We start from the raw sequence: 17,924 nt of genomic DNA, 5'->3' as shown, positions 1-17,924 counted from the left end.
AGGGACATCAGTACTGACTGTCCTGTTTCAGTTTTCCTGTTGCTGTGATAAAACACTGACCTAATCATCTTGGGTAAGTAAAGGGTTTATTTGGCCTATGTGTCACAGTCCATCATTACAAAAAGCCAAGGCTCAAAATGAAGGCAGAAACATGGAGGTAGGAACTGAAGCAGAGATGATGGATGAATGCTGCTTATTGGCTTACTTACAGGATCATATTTATCCTCCTTTCCCATACCTCCCAAGACCACATGCCCAGGGGTAGCACTGCCCACCATGGGAAGAATCTTCCAACATCAAACAACAATTAAAAAAATGCCAAATAGACTTGCCTATAGTCCAATCTTGGGCTGTATTTCCCCAATTAAGGTTCCCTCCTTGCAGATGACTTTAGCTGTTGACAAGTTGACAAAAACTTACCAGCACAGCCACTCTCGTTTCTGGCTATGCCATCCAAACAAAAAAATCAACAAAGGCACCATATGCCAAATTGACTTAACAGATGCATACATACTATTCCATCCCACAGAAACCAAGTACTTGTTCTTCTTAGAAGCCCATGGAGTCTTATCTAAAATAGACCATACTGTAGGCCATAAATCAAGTCTTCTCAAATACAAGATAACTGAAATAATTTCTTCTATCTTGTCAGAAAATAGTGCAAGAAAATTATGCATCAACAGCATGAAAAACTACAGCAAATATACAAATACATGGAAAATGAAAAACACATTGTTGAATGACTAATGTATCCTTGAAGAAATCAAGTAGGAAACATTTTTTAAATCCTAGGATTAAATTAAAACAAAAGAATCTTTGGGACATAGCACAGTGTATATAGAAGAAAACTGCACAGCAATGACTGCTTACTTTAAAAAAAAGTCAGATGAATTCCAAATAAATGATGTAATGGTATACCTTTAATTTCCCTAAAAAAAAATCCAGATGCAAAAGCAGCAAATGATAAGAAACAATACATCGCAGAGCAGAAATTAATAAAATGGAGACTAAAAGAACAATAAACAGAAGCATTCAGTTGATACTGTGAAAAACAGCAGCCACTCATGAACTTCAGACCAACAGCTGTGGAACAACCAGGGGACTGGACTAGGCCCTCTACATAAGCAAGACAGTTGTGTAGCTTGATTTGCTTAAGGGGCCCCCTGGAAGTAGGATCAGGATCCATGCCTGGTGCATGAGCTGGCTTTTTGGAGCCTTGCACAGCCTTGATGTAGGGGGAGTGGCTTGGACCTGCCTTTACTGAATGTACCAGGCTTTGCTGACTCCCCATGGGAGGCCTTACCTTTTTAGAGAAGGTAATGAGGGTGTGGGTTGGAGGAGGTGAAGGCTAGGAGGACAGGAGGAGGGAAGAAAGGTGGAATCTGTGATAGGTATGTAAAACGAAAAAAAAACTTTCTATTATTATTATTGTTACTATTATTATTATGAGATTTGCTATTCATTTTACATACCAACCACAGATTTTCCCGTCCTCCCTTCTCCCATCCCCAGCCTTCCCCCGCCAACCCAGCTCCCATTCCCACCTCCTCCAAGGCAAGGTCTCCCATGGGGAGTCAGCAGAGCCTGGTACATTCAGTTGAGGCAGGTCCAAGCCTCTCCTCCCTGCACCAAGGCTGCACAAAGTGTCTCACCATAGGCACTAGGCTCCAAAAGCCAGCTCATGCACTTAGGGATGGGTTCCGATCCCACTGCCTGGGGGCCTCCTAAACAGTTTAAGCTAAACAACTGTCTCGCCTATCCAGAAGGCCAAGTCCAGTACCATGGGTGCTCCTCAGCTATTGGTCCACAGTACTTGTGTTTCCACTAATTTGGCTAGTTGTCTCTGTACTTTTTCCCACATGGTTTCGATGTCCTTTGCACATAGAATCCCTCCTCTCTCTCTCATCAGTTGGACTCCTGGAGTTCGGCCTGGCACCTGTCCGTGGATCTCTTCATCTGCTTCCATCAATCACTGGATGAGGGCTCCATGATGACAGGTTATTCAGGCATCCAATCACCAGAGTAGGCCAGTTCAGGTACCCTCTTGGCTATTGCCAAGTAGTCTATGGTGGGGTCATCCCTGTGGATTCCTGGGAACTTCCCGAGCAATCTGTTTCTCCCTATTCCCATGATGTCTTCTTTTATCACGATATCTCTTTCCTTACTCTCCCTCTCTGTCCCTGTTCCAACTCGAACCTCCTGTTCCCCTATGTTCTCAACCCCCATCTCTTGCCCTCCATTACCGGTCCCCCTCGCCCGAGTTTGCTCATGTAGATCTCATCTATTTCTCCTTCGCTGGGCAATCCATGCATCCTTCCTATGGTCCTCCTTACTAGCTAACCTCCCTGGAGCTGTGGGTTGCAGCCTAAAAAAAAAAAAAAAAGCCAGGCAATGGTGTCACACACCTTTAATTCCAGCACTCGGGAGGCAGAGCCAGGAGGATCTCTGTGAGTTCGAGGCCAGCCTGGTCTAAAGGGCGAGATCCAGGACAGGCACCAAAACTACACAGAGAAACCCTGTCTTGAACAAAAAAAAAAAAAAAAAAAAAAAAAAACCAAAACCAAAAACAAAAACAAAAAGAAAATTTTCTAGAAACATGAGTTTCTGAAATCAAATCAAGAAGATCCAAATAAGTTAAACAAACTTTTAACACTCAGTAAGATTGAAGTATTAACAAGACATCCAGGGCTCAGGCAAGTTGACTGCTGAATTGTACCAAACATCTGGAGAACTGACACAAATGCTCCTCAAACTGCCTCGTATAACAGAAAACGAAAGAACACTGGGAAGCTCATTTGAAAAGCCAGAAGTACCCTGAAACCAAAACCAGACAAGAACACAATAAAGAAAGAAAATTATAGACTGTTTTTCATGATAAACACAGATGCAAAATTTTTCAATTAAATACTTTCAAGCTGAAAGCAAAAACACAATAAGGTGATCATATACTATGAAAAAGTTGGTTTCCTAAAAAAAAAAAAAAAAACAAAAAAAGTTGGTTTCCTTTCAGGGAATGAAGGTTGGCTAAAACATACACAAATTAGTAAGTTGTATTAGTAACATGACACAAATAGAAATCACACAATCATCTCCACTGGCACAAAAAAAAGACTCTGGGCACACTTCAATATCCTTTCCTGATCAAAGATCTGAAGAGACCAGAAGGAACATATCTCAACACAGTAAAGGCCGTATGTGATAAACCGACAGTCAACATACACTAATAGAGAAAGATAATGCCTTTCTTCTAACATCTGGAATGGGATGATGGCATCCACTCTTTGTACTCTTATTCAATGTAGTGCTTGAAGTCTTAGGTAGAACAATGAAAGAAATAAAAGTTATGCAAACAGCAAAGGGAGAAGAAAGTCACCCTTATGTCCATACAACATGATCCTATACTAGAAAGACTAGCCTGAAGACGCCACTAGAAGCAAAATGAGGAAAGACACTTCCAGCAAAGTGGCAAGAAACAAAACCAACATCCAAAAGTCAATAGGTTTTCTGCATGTCAATCAGGAACTTTGCTGAGAAAGAAATGAGTAGGGAAAATCACAGAAAAATTCACAGTAGCTTTTAAAAATGTCTGAATAATCACAACCAAGGAAGTAAAAGATCCCTGAAAGGAAATGTTTAAGACACTGAAGAAAAAAAAGTGAAGAGGATCCTAGAAGATAGAAAGATTTCCTTTACTGCTTGGAAGAATTAATATTGTGAAAATGACTATGTTACTGAAGGCCAGCTACAAATTTAACACAATTCCAGTAAAATTTCAATAAAATTCATCACAAAATTAGGAAAAAATTCCAAAAATCATTCAGAACTACAAAAGACTCTGAATCCTTAACAGAAAGATCAATGCTGGAAGTAATTTTCTCCTGATCTCACTTTATATCATAGAGTCTTAGTAACAGAAGCAAACCAAAACTAGATATGTAGACCAATGGAGTAGAGGTGAGGACTAAAATATACCCAACCCAGCCATAGCAACCTTATTTTTGACAAAGCTATCATAGAAACATAAATTAGAGAAAAGATAGCTTCTTTAACTAATATGGGTGCTGGCACACTAAATTTCCACATGTGGAAGTATGAAATCATATCCATATTTCTCATCCTGTACAATAATAAACTCAAAGTCCACCAAATATTAGAGCTGAAACTCTGAAACAGCTAGAAGAAAACATAAATGAAATATTTCAAGATACAGGCTTAGTAAGAACTTCCTATAAACATTGAGTGCCATAGTGGATCATTCCAAGTGTAAGTACCTGAAATTGAATGATACTAACCAGCAAAAGAAATAAACACAGTGTGGAAAAACAGCTTATCTGTCAACAATGCATCAGAAAGACGATTAATGTATAAAAAGCTCTGAAAAATTAACACTAAAAACATTTAAAATCACTCAATTATAAAATTGAAGACCTTAGTATCTGGTTCTTAATAGAATTACTACAAATGGCCAAAAAGTATATAAAAACATGTTCAACATCCTTCTATCAAGGAAATGTGTTATAAAACTGCTCCGAGAGATTCCACCTCAGCCTAGTCAGACCAACTTTTATTAAGAAAGCAAATAAAAATAAATACTGGTAAGGATATGGAGAAAGAGGCCTTTTTTCACTACTGATAAGAACATTGATTTGTGAAGCCTCTATGTGAATAATTATGGAAGTTTCTCAGAGAACTAAATATCAAACTACCATATGAACCAACTATACCACTTTAGGTATATGCCAGAATGACTCTGAGTCAACATTGCACGGAGATACTTGCATATCTATGTTTATATTAATAGCTACACTAGTCACCATAACTGGGAAATGGATCTCACCTAAATTTCTGAAAACAATTTAATAGATAAAAATGAACTTGGCATGCACAATGGAATTTCATACAACTGAAAAGAAGAATGAAATGGTGTCATTTGCAGGAAAATAGATGTTAGGCAAATAAGCCAGACTTAGAAAGACAAATACCTCATATATTCTCTGATATATAGGACCTAGAGTTATATATATATATACACACACACACACACACACACACACACGTGTGTGTGTGTGTGTGTGTGTGTGTGTGTGTGTGTGTATGCTTATGTACATATATATGCATTTGATGACACTAAAAAAGATTATGAGAGAGGAAAAATAAATATTAAGGGATAAGGTAATACGGTAATAGAATACATTTGGAAGGAAGACAGAAAGAGACAGTAACTGGGGAAAAGAAGGGAGCCAAGGAGAGTGGGGAGGTACCAGGGGAGGCCAGTGGGGGAGGATATCACGATGAGAAGAAAGTACACTGACAGACATAAGTAAAGACACCATGATGAAACTCATTACTTTGTATGCTAACCTACAAATTTAAAAATATTTCAATAAGATCTCAGTGGGACACCAGGAGTCATGGAGGTGCAGAGGCCTTTTCCAGACTTTTGTATTCATCCTTGAATCTTAAATGATTGAACATATAACACACTTCTGGAAGTGGATCTCTTTCCTGAACTTTGATGGTTTTTATTACTTAGAGAAAATAGTTGTCACATTACATTGGTCCAACCCTTTCAGGGATTGCCATGCTTCATGTGGATTTTTAATTAGCTCATAATGAAAAAATACCATGCCTTGTCTTACATAGTCAGACACTACTTGAGAGTTGGTGCAAAGAAATCACTATCATGCTATTCATAATTCCAAGCTAGTAACATATGACTATGGAAAAATACCCCATATGTTAACAAGACAAAAATACACTCATTCTTAGAGAATGGGTCAAAAGAAGTCCAGTATGAATTAATATTTTTAAATGTCTTGTGTTTTGTAAATTACTATCAGGAAACATAATCTTGAGTTCCATAATCCTTCAAATCAAGGGTAGGTCCTCCTAGTATTTCCCTATCAAAAGGACCATATTTTTTTAAAGCTACATCTCAAATATTCTCCTCCTATCACCTAAACAATCTGCGCAACTTGGCCCTGTCTACATTCAATCCATGTGAAGTAAGCAAGATAAAGGAAGGATTTGACCAAGGAAAGGCTGTGACTAATGAAAGCATTTATGATGGGTCTTCAGCCATGAGTGAAATTCAAGAGGCCATGTGGTAAAGGGAAACTGTGTGAGCACTACAATCAGTCCAGTTTAGGAGAGGACAACAGAGTAACTCCTGAGACATTAGCAGAAACAAAGACCAAGGACTAGTAGAACTGTGTGCTAGTGACCTAGTAATGAAACGTGCTAGTGATGATTGTGGGAAAAGGTTGATTCCAGACTCCTGTGTCCTTTTTAAGCTTTGCTTCCTGTCCTAAATATCGTAAGAGGGACACTTCCCCCTCAATTAGAAATGCTGCACTTAAAGCTGAGGAGCTGGCTCTGTTGGTAAACTGCTTGCTGCACATACATACCTGAGTTTGATCCAGAATCCATGTGAACTAGCAAGGCACAGTGGCTCAAGCTTGCAATTCCAGAACTAGATAGGGCACAGGTGCTTCCCTGGGACTCACTGGCCAGCCATCATCCTTTCCTATGTGATGAGCTCCAGATCAGTGACAGACTCTGTCACACACACACACACACACACACACACACACACACAAATGGTGAACAATGCTTAAGGAATGACACTTGTGGTCGTTCTCTGGCCTATACACACACACGCACACACACACACACACACACACACACACACACACACACACACACACACCACAGAGAAAGGGGAGGGCAATTTTACAACTTCGTTTGGAATCACTTGGTCAGAAATAAAAGGGACAGATATTACATAATTGGTTAATTCACAAAAAAAACAAAAGCAAAAAATTACTATAGTGCATGACTAATGTTGAAATTCTTGATCAAAGTTTTTTTTTCTGTCACTCTTCCATGCTAATGGGCTCAGTGTTAGGAACTTGCCTATGATGATTATTAAGCTAAGTGGGAGTGTATCTAATCCCTTGGAATATAAATCTTTGGGGCTACTATGATGGGAATCAGGAAGGAGAAGAAATTCAAGAGCTCTTTGAAGGCCGTGGCTTTTACCATCTGCTTGTTGATTCATTGTCCCATTTCTTCCTCATCTGTTTATTTGCATAACAGCACCAGCTGCCCCCTCAAATTTGAATTGCCTGACTTAATCAGACAGACCCCTGATTGAGAACTGAGTTACAAATTGGCAGATGAATACCAAATTGTTTTTAATAAGACACAGAGTTCTGGGTGCTTTGTGCCATGCTGTAGCTGTTTGTTGGCAGCTACAATAACCAACAGTGTCCCTTTCATCTTTAAGAGAAAGGCAAGGCATTCAAAAGAAGCTTTGAATTTTGTACTAAGAAATTCCACTCATCTGCCTAATGTTCTATTTTTAATTAGAAGGATACACATATGACTTAATTAATCAAGCCTGTCTTAAGGCATTATGCATTTATTAATGGCTCCTGCACTCAAGCACAGTATTAAGGGATTTGTGCTAAGCACCTGACATAAAGCAGGCTAATTTTGCTTGCTTTGCTTAATGTATTGAGAACAGCATGTTGATCAGATTTGGAAATATTCAAGCTATGAACTAATGTCCTATTTAGAGGGTTTAAAATCTCAGTGCCATGGCAATCCAGCCTTATAATGCTTTCTTTACAAAGCACTCTACAACTGAATGGAAGAACTTGATGGGAATTGGGGGGTGCAGTGAGAAGAAGAAGGGGTGCAGTGAGAAGAAAGAACAGAGGAGTAAAGTCCCTGAGGGCAGGGCAGGGCAGAACTACTTCCTGTAGTTTTTGATATCAGTATCTGGATTAGTCTTGCAAGAAACCATGCTGAACAAAGGGATACTGAAATGACTGGGCTCTGTGTGACTCTATCCATCCATACAGTCATGTCACAGGATTGTGTGTATGAGCTAATCAGTTCATATTCACCCAACTAATCCAAGCGAGTTCTGAGCTCCTTAGATTACTGATTATTTTGTAGCTTGTGTTCGTGACAGTAATTAAAAATATCTTATGTGGAATGGTCAATGCCATTATTAAAAAGACATTACATGATGCATCAGGAACTCCACATAGACCACAAAAAAATTGTAATGGGTCAAAGTCCTCATTATTTGGTTTTAATGATAAAAAGAGAAAAACATGAGAAACTAATAACAGAATACTTTCTCTGTTTCTTCAGTGGGAAAAAAGAAACTATTTTGACCAAATGGAGAACAAGTTTTCATGAACTGGTAGGTAAGCACCATCATGGCAGTAGCATCCCATGAGCTGCCAATGTTAAAGTTTTCCCATACACCAGTGTCCTAGGAATGAAAAGAACATGGAAGACCTGAGTGCTGTGGTATATGAAAGATCACTTAGAGTCCAAGTATGGTAATGTGAGCTATAAGCCTTGGGGACCAGGAGGATTACAAGTTTGCATCCAGCCTGGACTATAGATAGAGACATTGGCAAGAGGGGAGGGGAGGGCAGGGGAGGGGAGGACAGGAGAGAGAGGAGAGGAGAGGAGAGCCAAAGGCTAGCCGGGACTTAAATTCTGACATTCCCACTTGGCAGTTTCGCAACCATGATCTCTCAGAACCTTGGTGATAAAATGGCAATAGCAACATCTACTCTACAGTCTATGGTGACTGAATGGGGAAAGGCATTCAATATGTATTCAAACTATTCAGCCATCAAAAGTGATAGGAGAAATATAGCTAGGTGAGGTTTCACTGTATTGAAACTTAACTATTGTGCAGGCTGGTAGAAACCTCAGCTCACAACTTACCCAGCTTGCCTCTGGCAATTGAGACTGCTATATGAGTTTTCAATCCTACAAATCTGGTCTCATCTTAATTTTTCTTATCCTTTTTGATCTTGCACTCTAATTTTCTTATTTGTTAAAAATCTAAATATAGTATTTCCTTTCTCTGGAATACTCTCCTTTTTCCTGCTGCAGGTTAACTTCTATTTGTTTGTAGCTGGCCCAGACTTTTCATAATAAACCCGAGAAAGACTGATATTATCAGACCACTTCTAACCCAGTCCAATGGTTCAACTACTTGCATGAGTAAACATACTTTTCTAGCTAACCTATCATGCCTTCTTGTTTCTGGAAGTTAGGTAGTCATAAACAGATTTGCCTTAATAAGCATGCCTCCCACAAATTCCAATAGTCTTATCTAAGTGCTTATGCTTTTACAGATGATGTCAACTCTTTAAACATCTGGAAACCTGTGCATCTCTGAACAAGTAAAGCATGGACCATTCTCAGAAGTCTCCTCTAAGATCAGGTATGATTTATTGCAGGAGACTGAGCTTGGCTTGTTTCAGGAAAGGAATGGTCCCATTGCTAGACAGGAAAAGAATAATATACTAATCAAAGTACTGGAGAGGCTGAGATGGAAGATTGTGGATTTGAGACCAGCCTGGTCTACAATGCAAGTTCAAGACCTGCAATTCATAGAAATACTTTGTCTCAAAGGTGGGAAAATGGAAAAACAGGAAAGAAAGGAAGAAAAAGAGAAGACTGCTGAACTTAGGCAGGTTTTGAGCCCCATTATAAACTGTAAGAAAATATTTTTTCAAAGCATAAGTATGTTGATAGATTCTTTTCTGTATTCTTGATGCATTGCCATTACTGTCTAGGTCTTTGAGAGACTGCCTTCCTAATGTCTTTCATATGCAAATCTACCAATTCAGAACTCATGCCCCAGCCATCTTCTTTATTAAAATTCTCTCACACGAGCTTATATCCTTAAAACGTGTCACTCCAGGCCAGCCCTTAGGGAGCACCTTGACAGCCCCAATACACTGAGGTCATTCTTACACTTGGAAACTTCCTTCTTTTCTGTCCACCTCTCCCCTTCTCCAGAAACCAGAGCAAAATCTAGCTCTCTGGCATGCTCCATTTCCCTGTGTCTGCTGATCTTGGTGCCTGTGTTTATTGTAAATGGCTGTCACCCTGGTTTCTTGGGATCTTCTTCCTTCATGATAATCATGTCTAATTGTATGTCTTATCCTATTCTGAGTATATATGAATACAAATAGGCAAATAAGCATGTCAGAATTATTAATTTTTAAGTACCACAATTGTCTTGAAATAAACTTGCACTGACTAGTTAGTGGTTAAAAAATTCAATCAGGAGAAATGGCTTTTAAAAGTGAGAGGGAGAATTTCTGACAAAGGTTTAACTAATCACCTGAGGATAATTTAAAATCTCAGAGTTGAGAAGTAGGAAAATTGTACTACATAGGGTTTTTAAGCATCCTTTCCTTTAAGCAACAGTTGAACAAAAATGTAAAATTATAAATAAAGACAAATCAGGTGACAAGTTTAAAATAGGCCAGGGCATGTCAGTTAAGATGCTAGGGACAGACAAAAAGGTTTCTTTGCTTGTTTTTTGTTTTGTTTTGGTTTATGGTTTTGTTTTGATTTTCATTTGATTTAGTTGGTTGATTTGGAGCAGAAATAAAAAATAAATCGGAGTGGGAAAGCAGCTGTTCGGAAGACCTCTATCATGCAATAAATAGTTTCAAAGAATTGTAATAAAACAAACTAAATGTAAAAATAAACTGCTGTTTTAAAAAAATAAAACTTCTAGCCTATGACCTAAAAAAAATAACAAAAAAGTCTTCTATTTTCTAAGAACCAAGAACTCATAAATCAGGACACCTGTAAATGCTATTTTAGAAGATCCAGCATTCCACATTAACTAAGAAATAATGGGTTAGGTCCTGAGAATATATCCAGTGATGCTCCAGAAATGCTATCATCCCTCTTTTGATCTCAGAAGGATTCATCTCTAGACATAAAACAAATGGCATTGATTTGGTGCCAACAGTTATCATTAAGACACTACTACAAAGGATCAATTCTCTTAGAGTCATAAATCAAGTTCAACAGTGAAAACTCATGCCAACCTTAAGTCTTCCCTGTGTCAGCACTTCTAAACACTACTTTGGGACCATAAGAACACACCTGTCTTCTCTGTGGTTTCCTCTGCTGTTACAGTGCAATTCCTGTGCAATAGAACTACCACATGCAGTGTGTGAATGTGTGTGCATGTGTATATGTTTATATATGTGTATCTGTTTGCATATGTGTGCATGTATGAGCATATGAATGCATGAGTTTGTGTGTGTATGTGTATGTGTGTGGATGTTTGTGTGTGTGCCTGTGTGTGTACATGTCTGTGCATATGCATACATGTGTATGTGTATTTGTGTGTGCTTGTGTGGATATGTATGTGTACACATATGTGCCCAAATATCACAGAAACGTTTTCCTCATATAGATGATTGCTGACAGCATACACAGATAATACACTTATATATGGTATGGGAAATAGCTGGCAACATATCTACATTTGTTAGCACCAGAGGCAGAAGACTCTGTGGACACTGGCAAAATACGGAGCAGAAAGCAGAATTCAGATCAATTCTTCTAACTTCCACCAATAATTCCTAAACCCTCTTTCATGGCTGAGGACCTGGAAAGACTGAGGGCAATTGTAAGAAGCTTAAAAAAGAGAGGAGCACTGGGTAGAGAGATTCCTCAATGGATAAGGGCACTTACTGCTCTTCCAAAGGACCTGGGTTCAATTCCTCACATGGCAGATTTCAGCTCCTCTGCTCTCTTCTGGCCTCCCTAACCACCAGGCACACATATGATGTACAGACGTGTGTTCAGACAAGATACCCATGCACATAAAATTGAAATGTTTATTTAAAAGATAAAATAGAACATCAATTTTCATTATTTCAGTCTTATCACCATCAATACTGCAGAAACGTATAAAGAACCAATGGAATATCAAGAAAGATAGTGTTTAAACCACCATTCCCTCAAACACTCATGACATAAAACATTGTTCTTAGTTCTTAGCTCTTAGACCTGTGCCCTCCTCAGGAACGCATGGCTGCACTTCCTAAGCACTAGTCACTGGCAGCTCTAAGGGTCACAATAACCCCATCTAATTTTTTACATAACAATGTTTAGATAACTTAGTGTTTACTCATTACCCACCTTTAGGGCTATAATTTAATGGTGTTCAGTACATTCCAAGTGTGTGTAACAATCCTATGTGTCCAGAATTCTTCATCATCTGACACAATTTCCTTAGCCATGGAGTAGTAGCTTCCTTTCTCCCACCCTAACCTCAGAACTCCATTTTTACTTTTCTCTCTATTATTTTGTTTCATACAATGGACGTCACACAATATTTCTGCTTTTTGTTTTCAGCTTCTTTCATTTATCATGCTTTCAGGGTTGGTCCATTCTATAGCCTGAGCCAGGATGTTAATCTGTTTTCATAAGACCATAATATTCTGTGTTGTGACACCCTGGTTACATTTTGGTAATACTTAAGAAACTAAACAGAGGGTAACCAACCTGCTTTCTGAATGGATCTGAGGCCTGTTCCACAGGAGGGAATTCCTGTATGGTACTGTAAATCCAGACAAAAGCCTATGGCTGAGGAAGTCACAGCTCATAGTGAGGAAGCCAATGCTGTTGTTTTATTAAATGGATATGCCATCCCATAATATTGCTTGTTCTTCACCAACTGATGAATAATTTGGCAATTATCTATAATACTTGTCCCACATCCCCAGCTTCCAAATAAATACACAGAGACTTCTTACTTATGAATGTCAGGCCTTAGCTTCGGCTTGTTTATAGCCAGCTTTTCTAACTTAAACTGTCCTGTTTCTCTTTAACTACATTTTGCTTCTGGGCTTTTTACTTTTTTCTTTATTCCATATATCTTTCTTTCCTTCTTACTCCATGGCTGGCTGTGTGGCTGCGTAGCTGGCCTCTGGCATCCTCCTCTCATTCTCCTTTTCTCGCTCCTCCTCTTCTCTTCTTCTCAAGCCTAGATGCTCTTCCTATTTATTCTTTCTGCCTGCCAGCCCTGCCTGTCCTTTCTCCTGCCTAGCTATTGGCCATTCAGCTCTTTATTAGACCATCAAGTGTTTTAGGCAGTCAAAGTAACACAATTTTAGAGAGTTAAACAAATGCAACATAAAAGAATGCAACACAACTTTGCATCATTAAACAAATATTCCACAGCATAAACAAATGTAATACATCTTAAACTAGTGTTCCACAACAAATATTACCATCAATTTTATGTTACACATATTTCTTTGGGCCTTGTTTGTAATTACTAGAGTATATAAATAAGAGTGTAGTTGCCATGAACTTTCTTTTTTTTCCATCATGGCTTTTATTAATTATTTTTTAATTTATTTTTATTTAATTTATATTTATTTAAATTTATATATTTATTTAAAATTTATATGTTTATTTAAAATTTAATTTATTTTAATTTATTTTATTTATGAGTGCTCTATCTGCATGTACAACTTTATGCCAGAAGAAGGCATCAGATCCCAATATAGATGGTAGTGAGCCATCACGTGGTTGCTGGGAATTGAACTCAGGACCTCTGGAAGAGCAGCCAGTGCTCTTAACCTCTGAACCATCTCTCCAGCCCATTTTTCCAGAATTCTTAAAGGTTTTTTTTTTGGAGATAGACATGATTTGGGGATGAAGTGTACAAGGTAAGCACATCTTCCTCATACACAAAGAGCTCCTTATTTTAAAATTAAGAAATTTTTTATTCATTTTACCTACCAATCAAAGAAGGTAAGGCCTCCCATGGGTAGGTACATTTAGCAGAGGCAGGTCCAAGCCCCTCCCCTTGCCTCAAGGCTGTGCAAGGTGTCCTAGCATAGGTAGTGGGCTCCAAAAAGCTAGCTCATGCACCAGGGATGAATTCTGATCCTACTGTCAGGGGGCCCCTTGAGCAGATCAAGCTACACAACTGTCTAGATAAGCAGAGGGCCTAGTCCAGCCCCATACAGGCTCCACAGCTGTTGATCTAAATTTCATGAGTTCCCACTAGTTGTCCCTGTAGGTTTCCCCATCATGATCTTCATGCCCTTGCTCATAAAATCTCTCTTCTCTCTCTTCGACTGGACTCCTGGAGCTCGGCCGGTGTTTGGCTGTGTATTTACTAAAAGGCACACACGAGAGTGAATGAGTTAAGACCTCAAGAGGAAAAACAATGATGTCTATCATATTGATTAACAAAGAAATGAAACTCCAGATCTTTTTAAGTTACCATTCAGTAATTTCACAGGAAACTAGAGAATTGTAATGTGCTTTTTAAGGGCACTGATGGAGTATGTTCAAGGTAATGAGTCTTTTTACTGTTTGAAGATTTCTGTAATCAGATGTGCTGATTCATATAATTCCATTGTGAAGTGAGGTATAGCTGATGGGGAAAAACAGAAGGAACAGAAGTGGAAATAATGAAAGGACACAAAGTCATCGGGATTAAAACCAGAATCCTAGGGGAAGGACCTTGTTCTGTTAGCCTACATTCTCTGTGTTCAGTACAAACATGAACCATACTGCAGAGCTCTGGTTTTCATTCAACATGTTCAGACTGCTGAAATCTGCACTGCAAAGAGCACTAGCTTCCTGCTGACTCTACGGCAGAGGTGCTCAGCAGAACTCTGAGTGATGGTGGATAATTACATCTATGCTGTCCACACAAGACATGTGTTCAATTCGAATATTGAAGTGCTAGTTTTATTTAATCCCATTTTATTTTAAATAACTTAAACTTCAAGTTCAATAGCCAAGGTGGCTAATTGCCTGTGGAATGGAAAGCTCTGGAGCAGGTCCCTCTGTGCCCATTTGTTATCATTTGTCATGGCTCCTTCTGTCTACTAAGGCAAAGCAGAGTCATATAATCAGAGATTGCTGTATAAAGCACACTACTGACTGTCTTGCTCTTTACTGGGTTTCCTTTGAAGGCATTAGGAAACTGAAAGGATATTTTTATAGGACATGAATGGAGTAATGGTATCTAATTTGCAAAGTTATTATGGGTGTTTTCCATATATTTTATTAGAATCTTAATAATGAAGACTTGAGAGCTGAGGAGTTGGCTCAATAGATAAAGTTATTAATCTTTAACCCTGAGTATCTGAGTTTGAATCCCCAGCACCCATGTAAAAAGCCTGGTGAGATGACACATGCCTATAGTCCCTATAGGAGATTGAGACAGGAGGATCCCTGGGGCTCACTGGCCAGCTAGTCTAACCAGATAGTAAGATCTGTGTTCAGTGAAAAACCCTATTTCAAAAAGTAAAGTGGAAATCAAAAGAGGAAGCAACATGAACATTGACTTCTGTCCTTTAAATCCACACATGCTAACACACCAGAGCATACACATAAACAAGCATATACATCTACCAGGTGGACATACAAATTTTAAAATGACTTCACATAGCTAGTGTTTATTTTAGATGTGTGTGTGTGTGTGTGTGTGTGTGTGTGTGTGTGTGTGTGTGTGTGTGTTCAAATAGCTGGTGCTTATTTTAGGTGTGTGTGCATATTTATGTATCATAGACTTCTTGGCATGCTTTTTAAATATCCAAAGTCATTCTATGAATATTGTCTCCAGTCCCGTCAGCTTTATCATTTCTGAGTCTGCTTCTCTTGGCTGATTTTTGGTAGGGCTGTACTCTGTTTCTCTGCAAGCCTAGTAAGTCTTCACTGGATGTAAAGATGTTGATTTAGCATGTTGCACTGCACCAGCTTTTGCAGAACTCTTTTAAGGAAGACTTCACTGTGTTCTGACACATAAATTGGCATCTGTTTTATCCTTTGAAATGAATTTGAAAGCTTTGTAATCAGAGCTCCAGGGCAGCACTTAAATAGGGTAAGTCAGCTCCACCAGTAAGACTTCCATACTGGGTCCCCCATATTCATAGTCCAGAGACTGAGAGAGAAGCCATTGCCTGCTTTGCCTGAGTTCTAAGAACTGTTTGAGTCAGGAAATTTTCTAGTTCTTCTGGTTCTTCCTATAGCTTCTTCCTGAATCCTTGTGGCATTATGACCATCACACACCAGGGTCAAACTTTGGCAAAGATTAGAATGCTCATCTTTTCAAGTCTATGGAGCTCTCTCTCTCTCTCTCTCTCTCTCTCTCTCTCTCTCTCTCTCTCTCTCTCTCTCTCTCTCTCTCTGTAGCTCCTTCCTATGCAGTACTTTGGTCTGCAAATTTAGCATAATGGCTTTCTTAACTCTTTGATTTCTGTTTCCTTAATTCTGGAAGAATTGAGGACTGTCCTATCATGAACTGGGACTGGAGAAAGTTGCAGGCTGGAGGCTAAGCACAATCCTTAAGTGTCTTTTCCCTAGGGAGTCAATTACCTTAGCTGCCTATTGTCTGTGTCCAAAAATATTTGTACACAAAATTCTGGAATCTCCAGGGAGAGACGGTTTAGAAAGGTCATGCTTCTACCTAGTGATCCTATTTAAAATCTCATCAGCAACTTTTTAGAGAGTTGTGCATTTTTATTTTGCGTGTATGAATTTTTCCCTCCATGTATTTATGTATACCACATGTGTGCCTACTACACACAGAGGCTAGAAGAGAGCATCAAAAAAGGAGTTACAGACAGTTGTGAGCTGCCATGTGGGTTCTGGGATCTAAATCCCATCCTCTGCAAGAACTATAAGTGCTCTAAACTAGGGAGTCATCTCATCAACAAGTATCTATCTCCCAAGTGACTTACCTTAATCCTTTAATTTATCCTCATTTTCACAGTAGATGAGTTACGACTGGAGTCCTGTTCCTTAGTGAATCTACCTTCATACTTGACATCTGGCTCAGGAAGCAAGTGTAAAAAGTTCCGAAGGACAATAAAGTATGTCACAAAGTTGCCAATTTGTCAAAATTTTGTGGACTCTCCTCTTATGTCAGTTTATGTTATTAGGCATTGTAAGTACAATTCTGTAATACTGTTTTGAACTTTAGCATATCTTAATAAAATGTTTTAGCATAATTAACATATTCTTGAGACAGAAAATTTGCTATTGTGTTTAGTCACCCTCATCACTCTCCTTGGCAATTTGTGCTCTATCACAGAAACAAATTCTATTTTCCTGATTGATGTGCACTTAGTGGTTTCAAGCCTGTCCCCATGCAAGCCCAAGTGGATGGAATGTCTTTGTGAGGCATAGGAAAGGGTGGATGCATTGGAAATTAACACCCCAACCAAGATGCTGTAATCTTATCTTGGAGACCAGTGTGAGGACACAGTAATTACAGCCTTTGTGTTATTGTAACAGTGGAGGAGGTTGGAATCGGGAGTAGAGGCAGAGGAAACACTGGGCAGTGGGCATAAGAAGTTAAGAACTGTAGTAAGTGACAGAAATCCATTTCAGTCTGGTTTAATTCCCTTGAAACTGACATGAGATGACTGTTGACTCATTTGAGATGGTGTCTTATGTAGCCCAGGCTTACCTCAAATTTATTGTGTATCAAATCACACTGATGTTGAAAGCACAAGGCAGCTTGTGAACAATCTTACCACACCCAAACATGGAAACAAGTCCATAGTACCTAAAACAAAACATTGATAATACTTAATATTATATACCAAAGTTTAAATTATCAGTGAATCCATACACATAAAAATAACTCACTCAAGAAATAAGAACACACATAATAAAAAAAGATGAACATCTCCCATATGAGAATTTTGAATGCATGCCCACATTTCATCCAAAAGAATGGAAAATATAACCTCCCAGTGGTAAAGGATGAGTTGCATATGCTGAGTTAAAAATATATATATTTATTTGTATTGGTGTGTTTGTGTATTCCATTTGTGTGAGTACAGGAATGGGTCAAGACATTCATGTGGACATCAGAGGACAAATTTCAGGAATTGGTTCTCTACTTCTGCCATGGATTCTGAGGATTAAACAGAAATCCCAGACACACAAGGCTAGATTTTTACTGATTGAGCCACCTCACATCCTTTTAAAGGAGATAGACTTGAAGAGGATAATGAATAAAAAGAATAACTTTACAAAAATAAAAAATAGTGCAAATCTGGCAGGCTCCAGAGGACAAACACTGCTCC

The 17,924-nt window shown here is 38.7% G+C and overlaps 1 long non-coding RNA gene across 1 annotated transcript in view; it reads left to right on the top strand.

Moving 5' to 3' along the window:
- The window catches only part of LOC128097633 (uncharacterized), a 109,777-nt gene extending 92,207 nt beyond the window's left edge, over window positions 1-17,570 (top strand). The window contains exons 2-4 of the long non-coding RNA XR_008213922.1: window positions 8,167-8,218; window positions 9,174-9,262; window positions 16,601-17,570. This is a non-coding gene — a long non-coding RNA (uncharacterized LOC128097633). The remainder of the gene's footprint in view (window positions 1-8,166; window positions 8,219-9,173; window positions 9,263-16,600) is intronic.
- The last annotated feature ends 354 nt before the right edge of the window (window positions 17,571-17,924 follow it).

This window comes from Peromyscus californicus, unplaced genomic scaffold, assembly GCF_007827085.1.
Source record: "Peromyscus californicus insignis strain IS unplaced genomic scaffold, ASM782708v3 Scaffold_5__1_contigs__length_169319896, whole genome shotgun sequence".
NCBI classification, from domain to species: domain Eukaryota; kingdom Metazoa; phylum Chordata; class Mammalia; order Rodentia; family Cricetidae; genus Peromyscus; species Peromyscus californicus.
The sequence above is the reverse complement of the archived record's forward strand: the minus strand, read 5'-3'. Positions and strand labels throughout refer to the sequence as shown.